At 44.6% G+C, this 9,926-nt stretch overlaps 1 non-coding gene across 1 annotated transcript; it reads left to right on the forward strand.

The window, feature by feature from the left end:
• Positions 1-479: 479 nt before the first annotated feature.
• On the forward strand, positions 480-5,204 carry LOC102392563. The gene is made up of 3 exons (XR_006550885.2): positions 480-1,715; positions 1,851-1,913; positions 2,980-5,204. It is a non-coding gene; the product is annotated as an uncharacterized LOC102392563 (transcript).
• Positions 5,205-9,926: the final 4,722 nt, after the last annotated feature.

The raw sequence follows: 9,926 nt of genomic DNA on the forward strand, positions 1-9,926 counted from the left end.
CGGCCTTGTCTGGATATACAACTGTGCCCAGACTGCCATGAGTCCAGGGCACTGGCAGGGCTGAGGTCCCCAAATGCCTCTCACCCCACAGGACACTAAGGCCTCTTGCCTTGGGAGAGGGGTATGTCCCAGAACCGAGCTCTGTCCGGCCTCATGCTCCCGGTCCCTGCCCCTCGTGGGGTCTCAGGTATGGGGTATGGGGGTCTCATGCTGCCAGAGGAGCACTTCCCCAGCCACAGCAGTGGGGTGGCCCCACCCAGCTTCTTCCTCCTGATCCTGTGCTGACTCACCACCAGCATGAGTGTTCGTGTCCCGGCGCCCGGCTGGGCATCAGAGGCATCTATAAAAGCAGACTGGTCCAGGCCCAGCATCCTGCTCCATTACTACCTGTTGCCACACAATGCTGGGAGGCCTGGGGAAGCTAGCTGCCGAGGGCCTGGCCCACCGCACAGAGAAGGCCACAGAGGAAGCTGGTAAGGACCCTGGGGCTCCTTTCCCCTTGCACTGTTCCTTCCCACTGGGGGGCTCAGGACAGACTTGACTGGGCCAGTGAAAAGCTGACCCCAGCGGGATGGGGGCAGGCTTTGGCCCCACAGGGAACCAAGGATGATCAGCTCCATCGGGATGGAGGTAGGGGACTGTAGAAGCTAAACCAGTCAGAGCCATGAGACATCTGCTGCCCCAGCAACCCTCCTGGTCAGACCTGTTTTGCCCCCCACCCCCCAGGCTTGACATTCCTGGGGTCTGTGGCTGTGGGAAGGAGGCAGCAGCTCAGAGGAGGAGGCAGGAGGGGAGCCAAGGTGCTGGGTGAGCAGCTGGTGATTTGACTCCTTGCCTCTGGAAACCGGCAGCATGTGGGAGGCTTTCATGTTAAAAGAGCTTATTCTAAGTATCCTATAGATGCTACAGGAAAAGGAAGATGGATTTTAATTTTTTACCATAACTTTAAAGCTTCAAAGATTTCTTGCTTAAGAATCACCAAGTCTGATTGTGTTCAAAGTCAGCCCCTAGAGTTTACACAAAGGACATTTTCAGTTTGTTCAAAGTCCCCAGAAACTCTTTTTTGTACATCGGCCCTTGGATACAGGGAAGCTGATCCAATTCTACCCGTATGACATTTTGTGAAAAACAGCTTGTGCCCAAGTTTGCTGTTCTCTTTCTAAACGGCTGCAATTTTTAAAATGAACGGCTGTTTCATTTTAGCTTTGCAACCGCTGTTGACCGTCCACTTTCATCCTGACCAGCTCTCTGAACGCTGTGTTATTCCCAGGACAAGGGAACCCAAGCAGTGGAGTTAATTCTATGAGTTAGAATCTGAAATAGTTCTTCTGACCCAACATTTTTCAGTTCTAGCACGTTACCACCCTAGGAGGGCAGAGAGTGTTGTCTTATTGGAGGAATTGCTTTGGGGGACTTGGTGTTGCCGTGGGTGTGCGGGGAGTGGTGGTGGTGGTGGTGAAGCTTTGACATTCAGCCTCCTGCTGCGGCCTCCATTCAGCCACAGACAGAAGAGCAGCTCACCTGGGAGGTGTGGTGACCTGGGAAATAGGCCCAGCCTTGGCTCCAGGTCCCCAGCCGACAGAAAGGCCGCTTGCTAGTCAGCATTCCAGGCCTTGCTGGGCGAGGGACACGGAGAGCCCTGTGCCCTACCAGCTTGGCTGCTAGCAGCCAGGTCCCACTCCAGTCTCTGAAGGAAGCCAGCTGGGGGGTTCTTGGTGAGCAGCTTGTCCTGTCCTGGCGGGAGTAGCATCCCTGAGGCCCTTTCGGGATACCCAGGGCTGTCTGAGCCCTGCCATGAGGACAGGCAGCTTACACTGTGCTCTCACTCTGGGCTTGTCTCATCTTTGCAGTTCACGTTGTGGAGGGAGTGGTGAAGGAGGTGATAGATCATGCCAAGGAGGCTGGAGAGAAAGGTAAGGCCAAGTTTGAGGTGGGAAGGAGGGAAGCTGGGTGCTGGCAGCAACCTGTTCCTTGCCTAATCAGGCCAAACCCTGAGCCCGAGGTTGCTTCCTTTCAGTTGGGGTACAATTATCTGCGCTCTGAGATCTCACACTGTACTCGCTACAGCAGGAGCCATCTAGATAGTCCTCTCTGTGGAATGTTAATAGGATGGTGTCACCAAAGATCAGGTGGCAGTGTGCTGGGACGAAACATTGGAGACATGAATTATATATTTGTACAAATACATATTTATTTAAATGTTTACATGTTTGTTTATATGTTTCTGTATCACAATGTACAAAGCTTGTGTATGTCTCGCTCCTTATAACAAAATAGTTTGCAGATGGATTAGGACTTAAATATAAATACATGAAATTATTAAATTCATAGCAAAGAACATAGATTTTGGCATAATCTCAGAGAATGGAGGATCTTTTTAATGATGACAGAGATCCAAAGGCCATAAAGGAAATATTAGGTAAATTGGACAGTGCGTGCTCAGTCACTTCAGTTGTGTCCGACTTTCTGCGACCCCATGGACCATGGCCCACCAGGCTCCTCTGTCCATGGGACTCTCCAGGCAAGAATACTGGAGTGGGTTGCCATTTCCTTCTCCTAAATTGGACAGTATAAAAGTTAAAAATTTTCCATAGTGAAAAGAAAATACCATAAGCCAAATCAAAAGAAAAACCACAAAGGGAACAAAAATATTTGTAGTAGAAATGATAACCCAAGATAAAAATGGCCAAAAGGTATAAACAGGCAGCTCACAGAAAAATGAAGCCTGAGTAGTCAGTACACCCACTAGCAGGTGCCCCATCTCACGAATAGTTGGAGAAATGCAGGCTGTTTGGAGAAATAAAAGCAAGTATGAATGCCTTCATCCAGGAGCTGCACTCTGCTCTGTCCCACGCCTGCAGGGCGCAACCCAGTGAGACTGCCACATCCCACAGGACACTCCACGTGACACCAGCACGGCGAGTGACTTGAATTGTTTTCTTTGCTCACCTGGACATTCTCCTTCTTCCTCCCCAACAGCCATTGCTGATGCTTTAAAGAAGGCCCATGAGTCGGGGGACAAAGTGGTGAAGGAAGTCACTGAGACAGTGACCAACACAGTCACGAATGCTGTTGCGCATGCAGCAGAAGGCCTGGGCAGACTGGGACAGTGAGCTTGCCTGCCAGCAGCAGGTTCTTCCTGAACCGCAATAAAAGCTGTGGTTAACTGTGTGCGCTGAGCCCTGGATTTGTTCCTGTTTGGATGGAAGCACTGCCTCTGTCCCCAGTGTCCCCTCTGCAGGGACAAGGGGCCAGCACCCTGGCTCCCACTGGGGGTCACATAGTTCCCTGAGCTTAATCACATGTGCTGCTCTCACTTTATGATTTCTCACGTCAATGAGGAGCTCTTGAGGACTGTTAGTGTTTGTGCTACGTCTCTTAAAAGACTATTTCCCCAGAAAATCTACAAAGCTTTCAAACACCTCAGTGCTTCAGGGACACCCCAAGAAAGGACCACAGTTCAGCTTATGTGTCCTTTGGGTTTTCTTTGAAATGTTCTTGCAGGAGTCAGGGAAGATAACAGGCCAACTTGAGCTGGGCAGGATCAGGCAGATTGAGCTGCTTCAGGTTCTCAAAGAGGCTTTAGAGAACTGTTTCTTCTGAACAGTCACAGAATCATGACTGTCATGGAGAAACTGAATCCACCCCCTGTTGGAGCCTCTGTCAAGTCTGCTCAGAGACGTGGGTTAGGCTTAAATTGTCTGTAGTAGGCAAGAAAGCCTGGCCTTCCCTCCTTCCTGCCATGAATGAATCAGACCATAAAAGGTTATTTTGTGGAACGAGTTAGTTGCTCACCATATTTCTGATGCTCTTTCAGAATTGGCTTCACAAGTTTCTGAATGGCCCAGGAATATCCAGTGTCCTAGCTTGATACATTTGATACTGTCCAGCTGGGTCTGGACCTTATATCTTGGTTTGGTTTCTGATGACTTTTGAATTCTCCGAATCCAAACCCAAGCTCAAAAGGATGTGACTTGTGAGTGTTAGTGTCAATCAGAACAGGTTCTTTGGATGGCAGCTCCTCTTAGCAGCGTTTATTTTATTCTTCAGGTACACAGACAGAGGCCCAAAGGGTGAGGATACATCCTGACATATTTGTGATAACACGAGATTGGAAACACCCTAAAATGATAATCAGAAGTCACTTGGTTGGCAAGCTTAATTGTGCTTGTTAGGTTTGACACACACTATCGAATTGACATTTATTACTTCTAGTGTATTTATAATGCCTTAGCATGAAAAATGGGACTTTTGCTTAGATGGCCATCTAAGGGCTGGATAACAATTACTGCATTTCTATGAAATGGAATACTCTGTGGCTGTTAAGGGACTTCCCTGGTATCTCAGCTGGTAAAGAATCCACCTGTAACTCAGGAGACCCTGGTTCAATTCCTGGCTTGGGGAGATCTGCTGGAGAAGGGATAGGCTATCCACTGCAGTATTCTTGGGCTTCCCTGGTGGCTGTTAAGAATGAGAAAAATGTACATATATCATTAGGGAACATGTACAACTAAGTTAGTAATATGTGAAACATGTATGTAGAACTAGTTCATTTTTTTCAAAGCAAACAAGAAAACGGTAGAATATATGTATGTATATATCAAATGTTAACCATGTCTGTATGTATATAAAATATTAACCATGTTCAACTCTGTGTTTCTTTGGAAATATGAGGAATCCTCAGTTTTTCTATTATATAAATATAAATGATGCTTGAATTTAAGAGAAAACCAATACAGATATATTTTGAAATGTGGTTATGGAGGCCACATTCTAGCTTATTGAATATTGCTTCCTAATTAAGTGCTACTTAAAGTTTGCTGGTTTCATATTTGAAAACCAGTGTAATAGGAAAGTACCTTTGTACTCTATTACAAGTTGATCACTAAAAGGATATTTCCTGTAAGCTTAAATTATAGGTAAGGGCCCATCTCTGGAAAACCTGCCTCCCAGGTAAGGAGCATTAAGCTAAAATACCTTTATTTAGCTCTCAGGAAACATGCTGACCAGGCACACCTGTGAATGTCTACAGGGAGGAAGAAATTAACACATCTCTCCCGGAGGCTGATGGGAACCAGGAAGTGTTTGACTTTGCTCCTTCCCCTTTTAGTGTAAAAGAACCCAACCTCAGGCAGACTGGTTCTTTGGAATGTGAGGCCATCTTCTTATGTGTTGGCTTTCTGAATAAAGTTGTTAATCCTTGCCCCAACAACTCATTTCTCCACTTATCGGCCTATAGTGTGGTGAGCAGCATGAGTTGCACCAAAATTTGTTAGAGTTCAAGATTTGCTACTCATGGCTACCCAGCCCTTGTTGGGGAGTTTTCTGGTAAGGCCCTCGCAACTGCCGGGCCACTTAACCTGAGGATCTTGCCTTCAAAATTCCCCGAAGCAGGACCGGCTTCCCCAGAACTTGACAGTTGGAGCAACTAATCGACATTTAGGAGTTGACAAGCTCCATCCACACAGTAGGGTAGGTTGCTCTGGTGTGTTCAGCTGGAAACTTTCCTCTTCATTTGGGGCTTTTCCTTGGGAATAAGCCAACTTGTTTTATATTTGAGTGGGGTGGCCTGCTGGAAAGCGTAGAGTTGTTGGGCTTTTACTAGACACGTGAACCAGTTCCTTTGCTCCTTTGGATGCTAGCATTGTGTGTGAGATTTGTGTTTTGTTTGTCTTGAGTTTCCGTCTTTAAAAAAGGGGAGTATTTCACACATGGTAATATGGATGTTTCGGTGTGCAAGTTCGATGCATGAATCAGGGCACACAAAGCTGGTGCTCCGGGACAACCCAGAGGGATGAGGTGGGTAGGGAGGTGGGGGGGTCAGGACGGGAACACATGTACACCCGTGGCTGACACATGTTGAAGTATGGCAAAAACCACCACAATATTGTAAAGTAATTAGCCTCCAATTAAAGTAAATAGATTGATTTTAAAAATAAATAAATACAAAAACATGTAATTGCAAGATTGAAAGAAAAAAAAAATTGGGGACTGTTTGCATTAACCCTAAAGAAAGTTCTCTGAAGCTCATTTTGGATAAGTCATCTGATTACAGCTCTGAACTGCTGGATGAGAGGAGGATGATATTTTATTGTACTGATAACAGTGTGTGAGCACAGTACCTGTTAGGATCCCTGCAAGGGATTTAGGCGGGGTTATTGTGGGACCCTGTGTACCACGTACTGCTATCCTTGCTGTGTTAAGTACTTCATTTATGGTCTCCTATGTTGTTGGCGTATGTAACATCCCCAAGACCAAACTTGAGGGTTTGTTTAGGATTTTCTGTTTGTCCTTTGGGTTTGTCCTTTCATTTTCTTTGGTACTGTCTCTCTATTTACAGCCAAATCAGTTTTGTGATATTTGAAACTCTTAATGATGTCAAATGGAGGAAAGAAACAGAAAAAAACAAAAAAACACCTTGTCTCCTCTTGTCTAAAAGTGGGACATTCTCAGGAAGAAAAGGTTCCACTTCAGTCCTAAAATCACCAAAAGTTACAAATAAAAGTAAAATAAATATCGTAAAAAGTGTTTAGCCTTCTAGACCATGATCTTGATTTGCCCCATTTGCCAAAACCCAACCTTTTTTGTAACTGATAGGTTTTACGTTGTTGTACCTGATTCAGGGCTGAAATTTTGGAGTGGGAACTGTGAGGTCCTTGTGTGTGTGTGTGTGTGTGTGTGTGTGTGTATGTTATAGATGGTAGAAATGCCAGCATTACTTAGTAAAAGAGCTCTATTGAATTCAGTTCAGTTCAGTCGCTTAGTCGTGTCCAACTCTTTGCGACCCCATGAATTGCAGCACGCCAGGCCTCCCTGTCCATCACCAACTCCCGGAGTCCACTCAAATCCATGTCCATTGAGTCGGTGATGCCATCCAACCATCTCATCCTCTGTCGTCCCCTTCTCCTCCTGCCCTCAATCTTTCCCAGCATCAGGGTTTTTTCAAATGAGTCAGCTCTTCGCATCAGGTGGCCAAGTATTGGAGTTTCAGCTTCAACATCAGTCCTTCCAGTGAACACCCAGGAATGATCTCCTTTAGGATGGACTGGTTGGATCTCCTTGCAGTCCAAGGGGCTCTCAAGAGTCTTCTCCAACACCACAGTTCAAAAGCATCAATTCTTCAGCACTCAGCTTTCTTTATAGTCCAACTCTCACATCCATACATGACCACTGGAAAAACCATAGCCTTGACTAGATGGACCTTTGTTGACAAATTAATGTCTCTGCTTTTCAATATGCTATCTAGGTTGGTCATAACTTTCCTTCCAAGCAGTAAGTGTCTTTTAATTGCATGGCTGCAGTCACCATCTGCAGTGATTTTGGAGCCCAGAAAAATAAAGTCAGTCACTGTTTCCACTGTTTCCCTATCTACTTGCCATGAAGTGATGGGACCAGATGCCATGATTTTAGTTTTCTGAATGTTGAGCTTTAAGGCAACTTTTGCACTCTCCTCTTTCACTTTCATCAAGGGGCTCTTTAGTTCTTCTTCACTTTCTGCCGTAAGGGTGGTGTCAGCTCCATATCTGAGGTTATTGATATTTCTCCCTGCAATCTTGATTCCAACTTGTGCTTCTTCCAGCCCAGCGTTTCTCATGATGTACTCTGCATATAAGTTAAATAAGCAGGGTGACAATATACAGTCTTGACATACTCCTTTCCCAACTTGGAACCAGTCTGTTGTTCCATGTCCAGTTCTAACTGTTGCTTCCTGACCTGCATACAGGTTTCTCAAGAGGCAGATCAAGTGGTCTGATGTTCCCATCTCTTCAAGAATTTTCCACAGTTTATTGTGATCCACACAGTCAAAGGCTTTGGCATAGTCAATAAAGCAGAAATAGATGTTTTTCTGGAACTCTCTTGCTTTTTCGATGATCCAGCGGATGTTGGCAGTTTCATCTCTGGTTCCTCTGCCTTTTCTAAAACCAGCTTGAACATCTGGAAATTCATGATTCATGTATTGCTGAAGCCTGGCTTGGAGAATTTTGAGCATTACTTTACTAGCATGTGAGATGAGTGCAATTGTGCGGTAGTTTGAGCGTTCTTTGGCATTGCCTTTCTTAGGGATTGGAATGAAAACTGACCTTTTCCAGTCCTGTGGCCACTGCTGAGTTTTCCAAATTTGCTGGCATATTGAGTGCAGCACTTTCACAGCATCATCTTTCAGGATTTGAAATAGCTCAACTGGAATTCCATCACCTCCATTAGCTTTGTTCGTAGTGATGCTTCCTAAGGCCCACTTGACTTCACATTCCAGGATGTCTGGCTCTAGATCCGTGATCACACCATCGTGATTATCTGGGTCGTGAAGATCTTTTTTGTACAGTTCTTCTGTGTATTCTTGCCACCTCTTCTTAATATCTTCTGCTTCTGTTAGGTCCATACCATTTCTGTCCTTTATCGAGCCCATCTTTGCATGAAATGTTCCCTTGGTATCTCTAATTTTCTTGAAGAGATCTCTAGTCTTTCCTGTTCTATTGTTTTCCTCTATTTCTTTACATTGATCTCTGAGGAAGGCTTTCTTGTCTCTCCTTGCTATTCTGTGGAACTCTCCATTCAGATAGTATATCTTTCCTTTTCTCCTTTGCTTTTCACTTCTCTTCTTTTCACAGCTATTTGTAAGGCCTCCTCAGACAGCCATTTTGCTTTTTTGCATTTCTTTTTCTTGGGGATGGTCTTCATTCCTGTCTCCTGTACAATATCATGAACCTCTATCCATAGTTTATCAGGCACTCTTGTCTATCAGATCTAGGCCCTTAAATCTATTTCTCACTTCCACTGTATAATCATAAGGGATTGGATTTAGGTCATACCTGAATGGTCTAGTGGTTTTCCCTACTTTCTTCAATTTAAGTCTGAATTTGGCAATAAGGAGTTCATGACCTGAGCCACAGTCAGCTCCCGGTCTTGTTTTTGCTGACTTTAGAGCTTCTCCATCTTTGGCTGCAAAGAATATAATCAATCTGATTTCGGTGTTGACCATCTGGTGATGTCCATGTGTAGAGTCTTCTCTTGTGTTGTTGGAAGAGGGTGTTTGCTATGACCAGTGCGTTTTCTTGGCAAAACTCCATTAGCCTTTGCCCTGCTTCATTCTGTACTCCAGGGCCAAGTTTGCCCATTACTCCAGGTGTTTCTTGACTTCCTAGTTTTATATTCCTGTCCCCTATAATGAAAAGGATGTCTTTTTTGGGTGTTAGTTCTAGAAGGTCTTGTAGGTCTTCATAGAACCTTTCAGCATCTTCAGCGTTACTGGTCGGGGCATAGACTTGGATTACCATGATATTGAATGCTTTGCCTTGAAAACGAACAGAGATCATTCTGTCGTTTTTGAGATTGCATCCAAGTACTGCATTTCGGACTGTTTTGTTGACCATGATGGCTACTCGAGGGATTCTTGCCCACAGTAGTGTAGATATAATGGTCATCTGAGTTAAATTCACCCATTCTAGTCCATCTTAGTTCGCTGATTCCTAGAATGTCGATGTTCACTCTTGCCATCTCCTGTTTGACCACTTCCAATTTGCCTTTATTCATGGACCTAACATTCCAGGTTCCTATGCAATATTGCTCTTTACAGCATCAAACCTTGCTTCTATCATCAGTCCCACCCACAACTGGGTGTTGTTTTAGTTATTTCTCCACTGATCTCTATTAGCATATTGGGCACCTACTGACCTGGGGAGTTCATCTGTTGAATTAGCTTAAAGGAAATTAAGCACTTATATAAATACTCAAATATTAAAGACTCTAGCTAGAATGCATTTTGTGGTCATGTGATCTAGGAAATATTCAGTGTTGAATTAATATCTGGTATGAAAGTTTGTGTAAGCTTGTTGGTTTGATTTATATGGATTTGTGCTTAGAGTCGTCAATATGAAGTATATTACTTTTATTGTAGCTAAGTTTATTAGAAATCAAAGAAGACCTGT

This window comes from Bubalus bubalis, chromosome 4 (genome assembly GCF_019923935.1).
Source record: "Bubalus bubalis isolate 160015118507 breed Murrah chromosome 4, NDDB_SH_1, whole genome shotgun sequence".
In the NCBI taxonomy this organism is placed as follows: Eukaryota; Metazoa; Chordata; class Mammalia; order Artiodactyla; family Bovidae; genus Bubalus; species Bubalus bubalis.